The following is a 19,396-nucleotide window of genomic DNA, read 5'->3' on the forward strand; positions in this document are numbered from 1 at the left end:
GAGCAATGTATTTGATTATTTTTAAAACGTAAGGACTGATCAGAAACTCCTAAGTGTAGCGTTATGGCATTTATGATTTCTACGTCAGGACCAGAGGCTCAGATTATGCTCCACTTTCATTTTCTCAACTCAGCTGCCTCAATACCAACAAACAAACATTAGAGCGAACGACTACAAACCCCATGGTTCCACACCAGAAACAACATCCCAAAGGAACAGCACTTTTGGCAAGGTATGTACATGACAAGCTTCCTGTTCCGTAATAGAGAGGTAAAGTGTAAGAGTGTTGGGTAGAAGCCATCAAGAGCACAAATTACACAGAGGTGAGACATCACACAGGTACACTCTTCACCCAAATTATTTAATAGACTCTCTTGTTTTGTTCAGGCTATTCTCTGAGTTACATGTATGTATACTATTTTAATCGCCAGGACACTCTTTGGATTAACAGTGCACTTTACAAATATCTCCACATAGACATTCAAATATAGGGTGACCAGGTGTACTAGATTTCCCCAGACAGTCCCTTTTTTGTTGACTTTCCTAGTGTCCCGACAGTTTTAATTAAAATAACAAATGTCGCTGTTTTGTGGAGATTGGCGGGCATCGGGGACATGTGATATAAATTGTTTTGCTTTCGTTTTAAAGACTCTCCTACTGTGCTACAGTGTCATTGAAACAGTGCAGCAAGATGTAAAGAGGGGCACATCAGAATCTGAAAAAAACCTTAGTTGACGCCTAAGCTTTTGAGCTGTTCCATTAGGTTGCTCACATATGGAAACGAAGGAGATCTATTTAATAAAAACATTGTTTACACTATTTTTGGTCGGATTGTGGGACGTGGGCCCAACTTTAATGCTCTCTCATCTTCTAAAAGAAACCCTGTAGGTTTTATTTTTGTATCCATATTGCAGCACAGGCAAATATATATTTCTTATGGATCCTTGTGCATCTCTCCATGTTATATGTTGTGGGCGCGTCTATACTTTTATCAAGTCTTGGTTTTTTCCTTGTTTTTGGCAATTTTGGCTCTGTGTGGACCTTTTTTAGGGGCAGCCAAGACTACAAGTCCCAGAATGCTAATGGGCTCAAGGATCTACTCATAAGGCAACTTGAGACCCTTGTAAAGTCTTCCTTCAGGTAGGTAAAGCCTAACAAAATGGTATATGGGATGTGCCGGTGTAGTCCATCAATGGTAATAAGTGAAGTCATTATAGTTAGCATGAACTAGGGTCCTGGATTTGCTGAGGCAGGCCTGTTTTCCCACGAAATTTCTTTGCAACTGTCAGCGCATGTCCTGATATTCTAGGCGGGTAGATAGTACAAAGGGAGGAAAGTTTGGATGTATTTTGGAGCAGAATTAATTATTAGCCCTTATCAGAAAGCAATTTATTTAGCACAGATAATACAGGGTGTAAACGCTGCTTTTAATTCCTCTCTGTACCTATTGTCTGTCTTTTTTTATGTTTGCCGGCACTGAAAGTGTTCCTCTGCCCGTAAATCGATGCAAAATTAAAGCCCTACGTCTAGGTTTGTGGACTATCCAGCTTTTTGGTTTACAAAATCTAGTCACCCAGTCCAAGAGAATAAAGAAATGCCTACACACACTTACTCCGTGACTTGTCCAGTAAGCGGTCAAATGCGCTGCTGCGTAAGTGTGGAGAGACGAAGCCAATATCTCTATTGGCATACGCAATAAGACGTGGTAACTTAATAAATTCTGCTATCATCCTCAAAAGCATAACATCAGCCACAGTTATAATTCAGGCTAGTATATTTAATTAATCACAAACATTACCATTTTAACCCGACCATATATTTTGTTCTGATTATGTATTTCTAACAGCACTTTTAAACGAAATGTTCACTCAACAAACAGCTTTTTATCTTTAGGATCAGGATTATAATCATGCTCGTCTCTCCAGACTTCATAGCTCCAGTAAGCATACAAGCAGAGTATATTATGCTTTACGTTCCCATCTCAATGCCGAAATCTGCTGTCAGACTTTCCTAGATCACTCTTGACTTCAGCACCCAACAGGCTACAAGCATTACGATGCAAACATTTTGAAAGGCTCTAGTGTAACTCCCACTAATGCCTTATTTGAGACAACCAGAGTACATTTTACGTAAATATCATGGGCAACACAGGTAAACTCTACACTCTCCTTTAGCGTATTCATCTAATGCAGCATACATAAATGCGGTGAGTGTCATAATAAACATTATGCACATATAGGAAACACAATGAAGTAAGCAAAAGTTGGTTATTTTATGCAGTAACAGATCAGGAAACCGAAGGATAACACCGCTGTCGAAAAGATGACCACCCTTGTCCGAGTTACCTGAATTCAGCTTAATGTCGGTCTTCCATTGCTGATGTTTTAGTAGATGTTATTAATCCGTGATTATAGCACGTCCGGGTCGCATAACAACATGTCCATCTGCTGAACATAGACAGTAAGCAGTCTGAGATACGGAAGTACTGGGAATTTGTAAGATGATTTATGATTGGGGCATAGAGAGCACCTCAGCCAATTGTAGCGCAGCACACAAATCCAGAGCTGATTGGCTGAGGTGTCTGTGCAAGCCTTCGTCCAAGCCCTCCTTCCTCTCAAGCTGTCGGATACCGCCTGCCTCAGAGTGGAAGATTAGTCACTTACTGGACGTTGTTGTGTGTTTTTGGGCCAGTGTGGGAAGGTGGGTGGGGCAGCTTGTAGTAGGGCACCGCTTTGTTACACGGAAGAATGGTTGGACCCTGTCCTAGTGTGTTCACGATTGACAGCCGTGCACCCCCCTTTGCCTTTGTAATCGTTTCTGGATGTGGCACCTATAAAGGGCGCAGCCGTGTCCGCCAGAAGACGGAGTGGCAGTTCTCTGAGGCGAAAGTGGCTTTTACTGACACTGCCTATTACGTTTGTTTGTGTGGTTTTTGTTCGATGCGTACCTTGATGCTACACTGACGCTCCGGGATGTTGCAGACAGCATAGCAAACGTTTTGTGACATCCCTACTATGGTGGAGAGTGACAGGTCACATTTGTCATGGTACCCAGGCATGTGATAATCTGCATGGCACTCGTATACGGGTCATATATTCTTGGCACTCGTATACTGATTGCTTTCTGTATGGCACCCACACCTCAGAGAGGCTTTGATGTTGTCATTTAAAAGATATTTTGACCATTGAAAAAAAATGTCTTCGTTCTTTAATATTCACTCGTGATGGATGATCTGTGAGTTGTACCAAACAAGCATCAAGTAGACTGAGGCATTTGTAGTAACCCTATATGTTAAATGTAGTGTTGGCATGATGTGTACATTATTGATGATAACCATTGCTGTGTTGATACCCCTCTCTTCCCCTGCCCTTGTGTCTGTGTGCATGAGTTTTCTTGAGTGCTGTTTAGATTGCACCTAAATCTCCTAAATTTAAAATATCTTAAAAGTGGGCTCTTATCAGTCGCCAAATTTCTGTGTTCATTCGCTTTTGTGTGGAACTTTTTTTTGGGGTTAACTTTACCTAGCTGCACACATTTACGATACTCATGCTTCTAATAAAGCTGTTCACACTGTTTAAGCCCCTTTCAATGTTCAGATAAGATCTCTTCCCACGGATTAGGCAGACCGCTTCTAACAGTTTGCTGGAATGCTGGATTTTTATTACATAGTTGTGTAAAGCAGATGCTTTAGCCTTAGAACGTTTGTGGCATTTCCTATTTATGCCTCAGTACCTTTCTTTGCACTTTGTAGGCATTATCGGATTGATTTGTTTCAATGTAATCGATTTGGTCATTATGATAACATTCTAAATGTTGTAATAAACATTGCATGTTAAAAATAAAGTTAATATACAAGTCCTATACTATATTTCACACCTAAACGTGCCAAAACAAATGCAGTTAACTTTAAGACAACAGGGTCATGATTTGAATTGCACAGCAGGTGCAGTAGCACTGGGCACAAGAGTTAGCAGAACTCCCCTAAACACATAATATTACTATATTTGACTACTAAACAGGCAGTCACAATTGTAGTTACTTTACAGTTAAAAGGGACTTGATTTGAATGGTGCAGAAGGTGCAGTAGCACCGGGCCAAAAGCTCTAAGGATACCATTCAACCCAGATTATTGCTAAAATTTCAAACTTAATGGGCAGTCACAAGTGCAGCTAACTTGCAGACAACAGGATCATGATTTCAATGGTTCAGCAGGTGCAGGGACACCAGTACCAAAAGCTCTAGGCACCCCATTAAACACTTAAAATTGCTATATTTTACTTTTAAACATCCAGCCAGAAGTGCAAGTACCTTGCAGACAACTGGGTCATGATTTGAATGATGTAGCAGGTGCAGTTGCACTGGGCCAAAAAGTTGTCAGAACTCAACACAATTAATAATTCTATATTTTACTTCTAAACAGGCAGTCATAATTGCAGTTGAAAGGGGCTTGATTTAAATGGTGCAGCAGGTGCAGTGGCACTGGGGCCAAAAGTTGTCAGAACTCCAATAAACACCAAATATTGCTATATTTTACTACTAAACCGGCAACCACAAGTGCAGTTAGCTTGCAGACAACAGGGTCACTATTTCAATAGTGCAACAGCATCGGTACCAAAAGATGCAGGCATAGGGTGACCAGATGTCCGGGATTTGCCCAGATGGTCCCCGTTTTTCACCTGCTTTCTGGGCAGATTTCAGGAAATTTAGCTCCTGTCCCGGTTTTAAGAGAGGGGCGACTGAAAACTGTGGGAGGTGCTTTTTTATCTATATATATGAAAACGAATGTATGTCTGTCTGTCTGTTTGTCCTTTATGCATTACTGCACCATTCATCCGATCGCCATGAAACTTTGGGAAGTTGTTGAGTACACTCCCGCAAAGGTTTCTGGCATAAAATGTTATAAAATATCGGCCCCCCAGGGCCCAAAAATCGACCTCTCAGGGCCCTCATAATCTTTCAAATACTGATATAGATAGCGAATTTGCGAGCATCGCCAACAGTTATGACCTCCAAACGGAAATCGATTGGTCAATCTACATCAGAAGCGCGTAAGAAAAAGGCATTCCGAGCTTCAGAAACAGACGAGCAACGGGAAGCAAGATTAGAAGCTGTTCGAATACAAACTGCTCAAGCCCGTTCTTCATAAAGCAGGGATAGTTAGCAGTTTTTTCAAGAAAGCAATTTAATTTACAGGCAATCTTCTGGGTTTAAATATTGCAATGTATGCATGTTCTAGCTGCCTGTTCTGTAATTCTCTGCTGAGGAGCACTGTCATTCTGTGCGCTCACTTGAAATAAAACTGTAGTCCTTCTTCTATTTTCGTGAAATGTCCCGGTTTTTGGCTTTACAATTCTGGTCACCCTATGCAGCCACCCCACAAAACATCTAATATTGCTATATTTTAATTCTTAAACAGGCTACTACAAGTGCAGTTAGATTACAGAGAACAGGGTTATGATTTGAATGGTGCAGGAGGTGCTGTAGCACTGGGCCCAAAAGTTGTCCGAACATCTCTAAACACATAATATTGCTATATTTGACTACTAAACAGGCAGTCACAATTGCAGTTAAAAGGGACTTGATTTGAATTGTGCAGTAGGTGCAGTGGCACTGCAGTCAAAAGCTCTAGGGACGCCACTAAACCCAGATTATTGCTAAATTTAACTACTAAACAAGACGGTCACATGTGCATTTATCTAGCAGGCAATAGTGTCATGATTTGAATGGTGCAGCAGGTGCAGTAGCACCAAGGCCAAAAGTTGTCAGAACTCTTCTAAACACCAAATATTGCTATATTTAACTACTAAATAAGCAATCACACGTGTAGTTACTTTGCAGCAACTAAGGTCAAGATTTCCGTGGTGCAGCAGGTGCAGTGACACCTGGGCCCAAAGCTCTAGGACCCCTGTAAACACCAAATATTGGAATAGTTTGCTAATAAACAAGCAGTCACAAATGCAGTTATCTTGCAGGCACTAGGGGCATGATTTGAATGGTGCAGCCGGTGCAGTGCCACCTGTCTCAAAAGTTGTCAGGACTCCCTAAAACATAATATTGATATTACATCATTTAATTACATTTTTTTCTATCATTTAATTTTTTCTAAATGTTGCTATTAGTTACCTGCACTATACCACTATGAACAGTACAATATATTTCTTTTTTTATATAAACAAGTTATAACACTTTATCAGACTTTCTCTAACTTATATTGTACGACTACTCAGCAAGCTACAACTTACAATCAATCAATCAATCAATCATATCATTTGGAAAGCGCACTATTCACCCATGAGGGTCTCAAGCCGCTGGGGTGGGGAATGCTTCTACTGCTCGAAAAGCCAGGTCTTGAGGAGTTTTCTGAAGGTCAGCAGGTCTTGGGTCTGCCGTAGGTGGATGGGGAGGGTGTTCCAGGTCTTGGCGGCGAGGTGGTAGAACGATCTGCCACCGGAGGTCTCTCTTCGGATGCGGGGGACTGTGGCGAGGGCAGTGGAGCGGAGCTGGCGGGTGGGGGTGTCGAAGCTGGGTCGTCTGTTGAGGTACGTTGGACGGGTGTTGTGGAGTGCCTTGTGTGTGTGGGTGAGGAGCTTGAAGGTTATCCTCTTGTTGACCAGGAGCCAGTGCAGGTCTCTCAGGTGGGGTGTGATGTGGCTGCGGCGAGGGATGTCGAGGATTAGGCGTGCAGGGGCGTTCTGGATGCATTGGAGCCGTCTCAGGAGTTTGGCCGAGGCTCCCGCGTAGAGGGCGTTTCCGTAGTCCACCCTGCTAGTGACGAGGGCCTGGGTGACCGTTCTTCTTGTTTCAGTGGGGATCCACTTGTAGATCCTGCAGAGCATGCAGAGGGTGTTGAAGCAGGAGGAGCAGACGGCGTTGACCTGTTTAGTCATGGAGAGGGTGGAGTCGAGGATGACCCCTGGGTTACGTGCGTGGTTGGTGGGTGTTGGAGCAGTTCCCAGTGCGGTTGGCCACCAGGAGTCGTCCCAGGCTGAAGAGGTGGATCCGAGAATGAGGACCTCCATCATGTCCTAGTTCAGCTTCAGTCGGCTGTTCCTCATCCATTCAGCGACGGCCTTCATTCCTTCGTGAAGGTTGGTTTTGGTGGTGCGGGGGTCCTTGGTGAGGGAGAGGATCAGCTGGGTGTCATCGGCATAGGAGATGATGTTGAGGTCATGCCGAGGGGAGACGTGGGCGAGCGGTGCCATGTAGATGTTAAACAGAGTTGGGCTGAGGGACGAGCCCTGGGGTATGCCGCAGATGATTTCAGTAGCTTTGGAGCAGAAAGGGGGAAGGCGGACGCGCTGGGTCCAGGATGTTGTTCTCGAGGTAGCGGCTCAGTTGTTCGTTGACGATCTTCTCGATGACCTTTGCCGGGAACGGGAGCAGGGAGATGGGCCGGAAGTTCTTGAGGTCCATGGGGTCCGCCTTGGGTTTCTTGAGTAAGGCGTTGATCTCGGCGTGCTTCCAGCTCTCAGCGAAGGTTGCTGTCTCGAAGGAGGAGTTGATGACTTTCCAGAAATGGGGTGCGATGGATGTGCTGGCTTTGTTGAATATGTGGTGTGGACATGGGTCTGACGGAGATTCGGAGTGGATGGTGTTCATGATCTTGATGGTGTCATCGTCGTTGATGTTGATCCAGGAGAGCAGGTTGTTGGTGAGGATGGTGGTCATGGGGGCGGAGGTCTCAGTGGTTGTCTGGGCGGTCGTGGCATTGAAGCTGTCGTTGATGTCTGCAATCTTGCGGTGGAAGAAGGTGGCCAGCAAGTCGCACAGGTCTTGCGAGGGTGGGACGTCGTTGGTGTTGGAGCTGGGGTTGGAGAGTTCCTTCACGATGTTGAAGAGCTCTTTGCTGTTGTTCGCATTGTTGTCTTGGCGGTTTTTGAAGGAGGCCCTTTTGGCGGATCTGATGAGGTGATGGTGTCTGCGGGTGGCATTCTTGTGGGCTGTGTGGCTGTCTGGTGATCGTTCACGGAGCCATATCTTCTCCATCTTTCGGCAGGTTTGCTTGGAGCCCCGGAGGTCTTCAGTGAACCAGCTGGCTTTTGTGTTGGTGTGACTGTTGGAGGGTTTCTTGATCGGGGCGAGGGTGTTGGCGCAGTCATTGATCCACTGTCTCAGGTTGCAGGCGGCGTTGTCGGGGTCGGTGGGGTCGGCATGTGTGCTCTGGGTGCGGGTGGTGTTTAGCTGGTCTTCGGTGACTTTGCTCCAGCAGCGGCGATGCATCAGTTGGCTGCGGTGGTGCGTGGTGGGTTTCTTGAAGGTGAAGTGGATGCAGCGATGGTCGGTCCGGTGGAGTTCAGTGGTGTGGTTAAAGGAGACGTTGGGGCTTGCGGAGAAGATGGGGTCAAGCGTGTGACCGGCGGAGTGGGTGGGTGTTGTGACGAGTTGTCTGAGTCCGAGGTTGGCTAGGTTGTCGATCAGGGTGGTGGAGTTGGTGTCGTTGTTGTTCTCGAGGTGGAAGTTCAGGTCCCGAGGAGGAAGTTCAGGTCCCCGAGGAGGATGGAGGCGAGGGCGTTTGAGCTGACAAAGTCTGTGGATGAGGGTTCCTCTGAGGGTGGTGTTGGGGTCGGTGTGGATCTGGAAGCGCAGGTGTTCGGCAGTGCTGAGGGTGTCGTCAGTGTTGGTAGAGACTCTGAGAGTGTTCCTGTGGACGATGGCGATTCCTCCTCCCGCTCTGTTGGTGCAGTCCCTGCGGGTGATCTTGTAGCCTTCTGGGACGGCCATGACTATGTCGGGTGCCGAGGCCTGGCTCAGCCAGGTCTCCGTCAGGAAGGCGACATCTGGGGAGGTTCAGTCGAGTAGGTCCCAGAGTTCAACTGCGTGTTTGCAGGCAGAGCGGGTGTTGAGAAGTATGCATCTGAGGTGGTTGGGTTCTTTCCTGGTCGGCAGCATGGTGGGGCGGATGCTTGTGAAGCTGCAGTTCCGGCAGGTGAAAGCTCCGTGGGTGCGCTTTGGGGCGGCCAGGAAGCAGGTGTATGATTGTCCAGTGTTGAGTGCATGGAGGGTTCTGGCATCGTAGCGGTGTCGGGCGCTGTGGCGTTTGCGGGGTCTAGTGGTCCTGGGCACGTTCCAGGCGCAGACAGGCTTGCCTTAGGCGCGCCGGCTGCACGGCCTCCATATGAGGGGATGTGGGAGGGAGGAGCAGCTGGGAGGCGGGGAAGCGAATGGGATTGCAGGGGGGCATGGCCGCAGGGACGCAGCGGCGGGGAAAACGGGCCGGGGCCGCGGAGAACTGGGCACAGGAAGGAAAAACAAGTTTAGGCAAGAAAACAAGTACAGGCACTGAGGAATAAAAACAAGTCTGGGCAAGAAAGCAAATACAGGCACAGGGGAATAAAAACAAGTCTGAGCAAGAAAGCAAGTTAGGCACAGGGGAAAAAGACAAGTCTGGGCAAGAAAGCAAGTTAGGCACAGGGGAAAATACAAGTCTGGGCAAGAAAGCAAGTTAGACACAGGGTAAAAATACAAGATTAGGCAAAAACAATGCAGGCAGAGCCGTGCAGCAGCGTGGGTAGCGACCTGCCTTCGAGTGATAGAGCGAGCCTTAGAAAATATTTTATTCTAGCTCGTGATGTCATACCCTCATAATTTGAATTAACATATTAATGAGTGTTTGCATGATTTGTTTGATTAATCCAACCTAGATTAAGTTTGCTCCACACATGAACACGCGGGAAACTAATTAAATGTGCTCTTGTTGCAATTGCAAGTCTGTTTTTGTAACACATTATTAATATTGTCCTGTTTGTTATGTCTGTCCTATTGTCTTTGTCACTATTAATATGCAGCTGATCATTCATGGCATGTGCTTTTATATGTGCTTACATGTATGTCCTATGTTGTGTTTGTCTGTCTGTGTATTATTTAATCATCTTTTTACTCTTTCAGAAACATAAAGCTGGATTACATGAAGAATGGTAGTTATTATATGTGTTGCTCTATTTGTTTGCTTTTGCTAAATGTCTTTTATTAGTGGGTTAATTAATAATTAGCAGGGGCTGGGTGGTACAGAAGGGTTTGTTTTACCTGAATTAATTATTCTTTTGTGTTTGTTTAAATAATAGTTTTCTGAAAAAGTGACGCAAGCTGAAAATGGCGCAGTGACGCAATCTGAAGCAGCGCAGAAAAGGCCTGCTGATAATAAAACCCACATGAGACAATTTATTCTGAAGTGGAGGAAAAGCCTTTTACTTTGAAAGCTTCAAAAAATGAACTGCTAAAGTCAACTCTGTGGAGTGGGTTTGGATGTGCCACAAAGCTCAGAACGGTCTGGCTCAAGGCTAAAAGGAAGAGACGTGACAAGATTTCATACTGCTTGAACATTTTTGCTACAAATTGTAGCGGACTATGGAACTGTTGCCAGGATTCTATGCATGGACAATGACTTTGTGTAAAGCCTGGTCTCGTGGTGGAAGATGTCACAGTTTACTGTGGCGTGAGGTGATTCAGCCAATGGAGAGCCAGAATTCAGCTGTTGGAATGTGAAAAATAGTTAGCTCAGCTTTTTTAGAGTATAAGAATAGGCGTTTGCTGCAAACTTTTGGCTTACGCTCTTGATTCCAGAAGGACGTGTTCTGTTGCCCGATGATTACACGTAAGAAATGTAACTTTTAAGACTTTGTTTTCAGGCGATGAGGGTAGCGTCAGTGAGATAGTTAGGTTTTGGAAATGCTTTTCCTTTTCACTTATTTCTGCTAATTAATAATGTTTTCTTGAAATAAGCTCTCTTTATAAAATGCTGAATAAATCTTATATGACTTTTTCTAATGCTTGCTTAATAAAGTTCCAAACCTAAGTTTTCTTAAATATGTTTTAATAAACTTTTTAAAATGACAAGCTGGTCTTGTTTATTGTAGATAGTTTATTGCAAAATGTCATTAACAACATATGATCCATTCACCTCACTCACTATGTTTATGGGCCTGGTATTGTTGGTAAGTGTGATAGTGGATTGAGTCATCATTTATAAAGAATTTTAGTTTCTAGGCTCTATCAATTGGTAGCAGAGGATGGTTTATATGTTGTTTTTGACATGCATGTTACATATATGTTGGTATAGACATAGGATTGATGTTTAACAAATGTTAAGTTTTTGGTTATGTCAGATTGTTATATGTAGTCTTAAGGAATTTTTCCAGTAGTGTGAAAAATTTCTGGTATGCCATGGCAAGAGTAGTGTAGCTAGAAGAGTTACACAGTGCATTTGTCTGTTTCAAAATTGTGGTATAGCATATATCACGTGTTGTGGGCGTACAACACAAGTTTAGGGACCTTAGATTGAATGGTTGAATGTATAGTGAGGATTGCCTATGAAATTGTAGCATTAAGCAGAGGGACCTGGTGAGCCTGTTTTAAAGCTTTCTGTGAAGAGAGTAGTAGATATATCCAAGCTTGTGTGAAGGGTAAGGGTTGTTTTCTCTTCCAAGGTTAGAGTCCTAGGAGGAAAAATAAGCGTTGATTTCTCTTCCAAGGTTAGAGTCCTAAGGAAGGAAATGAGCGTCGTCTATTCTTATCAACGCCTGACGTTTTCTGTGGTTGGTTCAAGTCCTGCCAAGAATTCGTGTGTGTATGAACAGGGTTTTCTTTGTTTGAAAGGGTGTGAATGCTTTGTAAAACTGAAGGGTAGGGTAAGAATTGCCTTACTAGTGAATGAGACTATTCTGTGAGAATAGCGTCGTCTATTCCACACTAGGGATACTTGAATGAATGTGTAAAACTATCTCTTTGTTAGAGAAGCAGACAAATGGTTTGTTTTTATGTTGTTGTTAATTGCGTTTTAAAAGGATAATAGGAAAGCGTTTTTAAGCCTTCATGGTGAAGAATGCGCTATTTTTAAATATTGTAAAGCGCTCTGAATGCCTTTGGGTAAAGTCTGTGCTGTTTAAAGACATTAAAATGTGTTTTGCGCTATTTGGGTGTCTTTGAAGAGCATTGTGCGCTGCTTAAATACATTTAAAAAGTGCCCCGATCGAAAATTGTAAGGGAGGGGCTGATTAAGGAGTGAAAGCGTGTGGGAGAGAGCCTGCAGCTGCAGCCTGCTGCATACGTCAGAGCCTGTCGCGCTCTGATTGGTTTATGCCTTTGGACTGTCAGAGCAAGCGCTCTCATTGGTTAAAGCGCGATTAAATACAAATATATGATTTTTACACATTGCGCTATTTAAGGAGACTTGACCCCCGAGCTTTCTGCTATTTGTGCTCTCTTGGCACGCTTTGTAAATAAGTGAGCCACTAAACGATGCGCCTGGCTGTTCACGCTGACAGATTGTTTTTGCCGAGTATTTTTGTGGAGGAGGAGGGCGAGTAGGAGAGTTACCAGCTGCAGCGGCTGTACACAGCCGCCGCGCTGCAATTGGTGGAGACGCCGTCGCGTCATAGCCAAAGCCGCGCTCCTATTGGACGCTAACGCGGCGCGTCATCGGAGAACAGCGCTCCTATTGGATGAGCCTTCGTGAGCCGCGCTCCTATTGGGCGAGGCTCCGGCGAGGTCCGTTTTGCACCGCGCTGTGTGTTTTGAAGAAGCGAGCGCGGTGATAAAAAGTGACACGTTCTCGTTTGAGGAGCGAGCGCGTTAGAAGGTGACACGGTCTAAATTATAGTTGTGCAGGTTTTAAGGAGCGAGCGCTGTACTGTGGTGACACGCTCTTGTTTATAAATAAGCATTTATTTCTGTTGAGGCTTTGTGAGGCTCCGTGAGAGAAACTCTGTGCAAGTCACGAAGGTCACGTTTTAATTAGGCGGGTTCCGGCGAGGTTTCTGTATATTTATATTCTTTGGCAAATTAGATTGTCATTGCTCGGCACGAAGGGGCCGCGCTATAATTTGTTAAGATCCCGGTGTGGCATAGAGAAGGTCGCGCACCCATTGGCTGTTGACGCGCAGCGTCATAAAAGGGGCGCAACCTCATTGGTTGAGGCTTCGTGAGCCTCGAGATTATTTATTTTTATCTCCGCTTTTGTTCCCTAAATAAACAGCTGAGTCTAACAGCTGATGTGAGCGTTCAAGCGTCCCTTTAAGTGCGTATTACACCAGATTTGTGTGTGACTGTCGACGAGTGTTGCGCATTGTTTTAAAATTAATGGCACAATGTAATGTGCTCCTTTTGTTAAGTGTAAAGCACATATTACAATTAAGGGGCTGTGCGCATGGAGGGAGACTGCAGCAGCGGCGGTTTACGGTCACGTGCTGTGATTGGACGAGCGTTGCTAAAGCTGCGTTCTGATAGCCTGAAAGATTTTCACCTGCTGTGCTGTGATTGGCCGCCGCGCCACTGCGCTGTAATTGGCTGTAGTGGCGTAAACAGTGCTGTGGTTGGCTGAAACATCGCCAACAGCGCTGTGATTGGCTGAGGTGGGTTGCCACTAAATATTTGCAAAGTGTCTCTGTGAGTGTTTTAAGTTTAAATGAAGTATTGATTTTGAGCGCTTTAAGCGCAAGGAGGGAGACGAGGAGTTGCCTGCTGAGGAGTAGCAAAGGGGAATTAAAGCGCTGTGATCGCTGTAATTGATTATAGCCAGCTGATGCTTGAGGAAGCATTAACCTCTTCCAAGCTCAGTTCAAAATGGGTGTCAGACACGTGTAGCAGCAGAAGTAGGGCAGTGAATAAATAAAAGAATTCAGAAACACAGTGAATAAATAAAAGAATTCAGAAACACTTTAAAAGTGTATTTTGCAGCAGGAGGTAAATTTAAAGCTGATTATTGCAAGGGGAGGTCTAAGGGTTTTTACAGCAAAACATTTTATTTAAATTAAAAGCAAGCACATTTAGGCTTATTTTTACAGGTATATGTTGCAGAAGGTGTGTAAGTGAAAAATAAGTACAATTAAAACACATGTGATTATTTTTAATGTTGTAAATAAATAAATATTTTGCGTCGTTATTGTTTTTGCAAATTTATGTTTTCCCTTCCAGGTTTATTAAAAATAAAGATACAGGTAAATTAGGAGTTATATTAAATTGATCAGGTTATAAAGTTATACTTCACCTGACCTTGTTAAATAAATTAATTAATTGATCAGTAAACGCTATTAGGACAATTAAGTGAACGTAATTATTTTTTGTAATTATTTAAATTAATTTTAATAAAGGTAAGTATATTAAAACATGGATCAAAATTATTCAAAGACGAAGAAAATGTTTTTCTGCTATCAGAAAATGGAAAATATATTCAATAAGGTTAAAAGGGTTGTTGCTACATGTGAGAGCAAATTAATATTTCCCAAATCAGCAAAAATAAATAATAAATATGTCAGAGTAGAATTTATTGATCATTGTAAAAATGATGTTGTAAATACAGATCAAGATAGAAATTCAAGCAAACGCCCAGAGCAGATTAATGTGTCGCCAAGAGTCCCAGTGCAGATTAATGGAGTCCCAGTCCAGACCCTTTCTCAAGGTGTCACAACAGGTAGGTATGATGGGATGCCTAGTACCTCTGAAATTAATATTCCTGATCATGTAAGTTCTACAGGTGAATTAATTGAGCAGTTATCGTCCGTCATGGAAGTAGTGACAGTTCCTGTGACTAATGAACCTGTTTCCCCAGTGCTTAGAAAAGATGAAACTAGTCCCACAGCTTTAACGGTCCCAATTCAAAGGTTTGCTGAAAAACTTTATTCTAAAGTACCTGAAAATGAGTTAGTAATGATTCAAACTCAGCAAGAGAGAGTGATGACTCTAGTTTCACCTAGTGAAAACACTGACGTTGACCTGACACAGCCTGGTGAGTATAAATTACAGGATAATACAATCAGTACAGACAGATTAAAAAGATTGCAGGATGATGAGAACATTGAAGGATTAAACAATACAGGTAGGTTTGCCACTGCCCATATAAAAGATTTAATTTGGGCTTTGAGAAAAAGGGGTAGTCTGAATAAATGGAAAACAAAATGGACAAAGAAAAAAGAGAAGGAAAAAGCGACTTTAGCTTTTGAAGGAGAGTGTAAAAATCCACAGATGCAGGATGAGATAAATCAGCAGCAGCAGTTACTGAATGAACAGCTACAAATTCAGCGACAGGTGGTGATTGAGCAGAATGAGATATCTTCGCCGCCATTTTTAAATTATGTTAATGAGCAGAAATACAATACAGATACAGGATTCAGTGGAGTCAAGGAAAACAGACCTGATCCACTTAAAATTGCAAACAAACAAGGAAATTCATTTCCTAATGTTCCACACTACAAGATGAAGTCAGAAACAATTCCTGTTATTGACATTGTGTCCAAACCAGTAGAGATCCTTTATCAGATACCACATGATACTGAGTGGTATTGGGTCCCAATGCACCCAGAGTGTCAAATAGTTTTTGTTTACAGGTTCCAAGAGAGAATTCCTAGACAGGTAACTATTATGATTCAGACAATGGAATACGCTAAGACGCAAAAGCAGGTAAGAATGCTCCTAGGCATGGTTGGTTACTGTTGCCAATGGATTAGTGCTTTCTCAGTATTTGTAAAACAATTGCGGAGACTGACAAAAGCAGATATAAGAGACCAAATTGTCCTGACAGAAATTAAACTTGAGGCCTTAGAGCAATTTAAAAAGAGTTTGTGTGAAGCTCCTGTTGAGGGCATGCCAGACTTCAACAAAGAATCTGAGCTTCTAGATCAAATAGCAGAAATAAAATGTGCTGGAGAGAAAAATGATCATGTCTCAAAAGGTAATGAGCACGCAAGTATCATTATTAAATTTTGTGCTCAAGAGTGGGTTGCAATCAAAGGGGAAAAATTCAATGAACATGTTTCAAGCATCCTTATACTAATCTTTGCAATTCAGACATGGCAAGAGTTAAAACAATTACAAGATGAGGCACATGTTGAGGAGAAAAACACATGGCTCAAAGAAGGTTGCAGTCAGCGAGAGGATGAAATTTGGTTTTACAGAGATGACAGACCTATTATGCCCAATTGCATGATTACTGACATGACACAGATGTACCATGGTCCACGTCATTTAGCAAGAGACACAATGATTCAACTGTTCAGGGAAACAAGTCTAACATGTCAGAAAAACACATGCCAGAAAAACATTTCAGATCAAAAGACATTTGAGAATTTGGGAACCATAGGCCGGGAGGGTGGTTCATTTGCAAAAATTCAAATAGATTTCTTTGAAATGCCTCAACAAAACAAACTGAGATATGTCCTAGTCATCATTTGTTTATTTTCAAAATGGGTCGAAGCTTTTCCAACAAGAAAGAATGATACAGCTTCTGTATTCCATCAGCTGGGAATAAATATGAAACAGGAGCAAGCTCATGATCTATTGCCAAGAAAATTGGTCAGAACAAAGGTTCATCGAAGGAGAAACTGTCTAGTACACAGGTGGCAGAAAGCAAGTCAGGTGACAACAGATACTGGATGGATTCATATCAGTAATACCCTTTGTGTATCTGAACCTCATAACACTGATGAAGACAGTGAAGATACTACAACTGATTTAGACTCTGAAAAAGAAATTCCTGAAGAAAATCCAGATCTTGAAGATCGACAAGGTGGTCGACATCTGGATGATGATGTCAAAAATCCAGATCTTGAAGATCGACAAGGTGGTCGATATCTGGATGATGATGTCAATGCGAATGAAACATTGAATGAAGAAGATCTAGAGATTGTAATTCTAGATTCAGAAAATGATGAAAATCTGCTAGATGGATGTCAAGCAGAAAGAGAAGATTCAGAAGCAGAAAATTCTGAGCAAGAAGAAAATAAAGTCCAGGAGAGTATTGAAAAGCAGAAGAGTAGCTCTGTGTGTGGGAATAAGAATCCTGAAACTGGGAAGCTATTGGTGATCCCTGAAGAAGAGGAAGAATTACCAAGTACCAGCTGTAAGGATGATGTTTCTTATGGAGTGAAGCTGCCAAGTAAAGAAGTTCCTTGGTACAGATTTAAAGTCTCAGAATATGTTACAGATGGGAGTGATGAAGAGTCTGAGATAAGAAAATTCGGAAAAAGGGCTTGGAAAGCTGAATGTAAAAAAAGCAAGCCTGAGAAGAAACTCTTGAGAAAAGGTGATGTCTGGCCTAAAGATTTAAAGTTCAAATATGAAGTGTCAAGTCAGAAGAGTGATTCAGACAAAAAAGAGCAAGCTGAAGAGAAGATTGAAATGATTGCCAGGAAAAGCAAAAGACAATTGAGACCAAATGTAAAATACAAGTCTTCAGAATGGGCCTACATAAATATTTCTCCAATAGTTGAGGAGTGCAGTAGCAATGAGGTGGTCTTGAAAGAAAATGGTGACAATGACTAAATTTAGTTTTCTTTAAGTTAAGGTTTATTTTTGGCATAAGGCTGAAGAAATTGTGTTAGTTTTCTTTAAGTTGAAATTATTTTTGGCATAAGGCTGAAGAAATTATGTTAGAGTGACTCAAGGTCGAAGAAATTGTGTTAGCTGGAAACACTTCTATGTAAGACACTAAGTCGAAGAAAACATGTTTTAGTTTGAAAAAAAAAAAAAAAGAGGGGGTATATACTATGTACTAATTTTTCAAAAAATTTCAAAAATTTACTTTTTTGTTTTTTGTTTTGTTTTATATTACTCAGATTGATATTTGTTTTGTTGGTGCAATTCAAAATGTAGTTATGCAATTTAAAACTTAGTTCCCTAAATTCATTGGGGGTTGGGGATTCAAAGGTGGAAAGGATCCAACTTAGCTGAATAAAGAAAGGGTATAGGATATAGAATTAGTAGAATGTAGGACTCAATACTAATTATGAGAGTGGCAGAAATATAGATGAAATTAGAGCTTAAATACTAATTCTGAGTAAGCCTGAAACATGTTCAATAGATAAAAAATTTTAATTAAAATTTTTGGGTATTGTTTGGTGATTTTGAAATCACCAGATGAGGGAGTTGATAGAGCGAGCTTTAGAAAATATTTTATTCTAGCTCGTGATGTCATACCCTCATAATTTGAATTAACATATTAATGAGTGTTTGCATGAATTGTTTGATTAATCCAACCTAGATTAAGTTTGCTCCACACATGAACACGCGGGAAACTAATTAAATGTGCTCTTGTTGCAATTGCAAGTCTGTTTTTGTAACACATTATTAATATTGTCCTGTTTGTTATGTCTGTCCTATTGTCTTTGTCACTATTAATATGCAGCTGATCATTCATGGCATGTGCTTTTATATGTGCTTACATGTATGTCCTATGTTGTGTTTGTCTGTCTGTGTATTATTTAATCATCTTTTTACTCTTTCAGAAACATAAAGCTGGATTACATGAAGAATGGTAGTTATTATATGTGTTGCTCTATTTGTTTGCTTTTGCTAAATGTCTTTTATTAGTGGGTTAATTAATAATTAGCAGGGGCTGGGTGGTACAGAAGGGTTTGTTTTACCTGAATTAATTATTCTTTTGTGTTTGTTTAAATAATAGTTTTCTGAAAAAGTGACGCAAGCTGAAAATGGCGCAGTGACGCAATCTGAAGCAGCGCAGAAAAGGCCTGCTGATAATAAAACCCACATGAGACAATTTATTCTGAAGTGGAGGAAAAGCCTTTTACTTTGAAGCGGACTATGGAACTGTTGCCAGGATTCTATGCATGGACAATGACTTTGTGTAAAGCCTGGTCTCGTGGTGGAAGATGTCACAGTTTACTGTGGCGTGAGGTGATTCAGCCAATGGAGAGCCAGAATTCAGCTGTTGGAATGTGAAAAATAGTTAGCTCAGCTTTTTTAGAGTATAAGAATAGGCGTTTGCTGCAAACTTTTGGCTTACGCTCTTGATTCCAGAAGGACGTGTTCTGTTGCCCGATGATTACACGTAAGAAATGTAACTTTTAAGACTTTGTTTTCAGGCGATGAGGGTAGCGTCAGTGAGATAGTTAGGTTTTGGAAATGCTTTTCCTTTTCACTTATTTCTGCTAATTAATAATGTTTTCTTGAAATAAGCTCTCTTTATAAAATGCTGAATAAATCTTATATGACTTTTTCTAATGCTTGCTTAATAAAGTTCCAAACCTAAGTTTTCTTAAATATGTTTTAATAAACTTTTTAAAATGACAAGCTGGTCTTGTTTATTGTAGATAGTTTATTGCAAAATGTCATTAACAACATATGATCCATTCACCTCACTCACTATGTTTATGGGCCTGGTATTGTTGGTAAGTGTGATAGTGGATTGAGTCATCATTTATAAAGAATTTTAGTTTCTAGGCTCTATCACGAGCATGGTCAGAGGTCGCACCTACAACAAAAACATCTTATTATTAGGCGAAATTTAATGCATTTACCAATGCTTGCTTAGAATGTTGGGGATCTTGCTAGGTAGTGAAAGTTGGATTGGGGCTCTAGAGCCATCTGTTTGGCATAAAATATCTGCTGCTGTTTTCTGCCCTAATATCTCTTTTTCCATTCCACTAACACTATTGTGTTCTTACTAACC

The 19,396-nt window shown here is 42.0% G+C and overlaps 1 protein-coding gene and 1 long non-coding RNA gene across 16 annotated transcripts in view; one reads left to right on the forward strand and one right to left on the reverse strand.

The window, feature by feature from the left end:
- BLTP1 (bridge-like lipid transfer protein family member 1) overlaps positions 1–2,499 on the reverse strand; it is a 1,831,302-nt gene extending 1,828,803 nt beyond the window's left edge. For 14 of the 15 annotated variants that reach the window (XM_086962202.1, XM_086962209.1, XM_086962198.1 and 11 more), the window contains exon 1: positions 2,346–2,499. The gene's annotated coding sequence lies outside the window, so the exon portion shown is untranslated. The remainder of the gene's footprint in view (positions 1–2,345) is intronic. The other variant, XM_086962196.1, reaches the window with a different exon arrangement.
- Positions 2,500–2,629: 130 nt separating this feature from the next.
- LOC147728433 (uncharacterized) lies at positions 2,630–10,833 on the forward strand. The gene is made up of 2 exons (XR_015309376.1): positions 2,630–7,088; positions 10,062–10,833. It is a non-coding gene; the product is annotated as an uncharacterized LOC147728433 (long non-coding RNA).
- The last annotated feature ends 8,563 nt before the right edge of the window (positions 10,834–19,396 follow it).

This window comes from Lissotriton vulgaris, chromosome 3_1, assembly GCF_964263255.1.
Source record: "Lissotriton vulgaris chromosome 3_1, aLisVul1.2, whole genome shotgun sequence".
NCBI lineage: Eukaryota > Metazoa > Chordata > Amphibia > Caudata > Salamandridae > Lissotriton > Lissotriton vulgaris.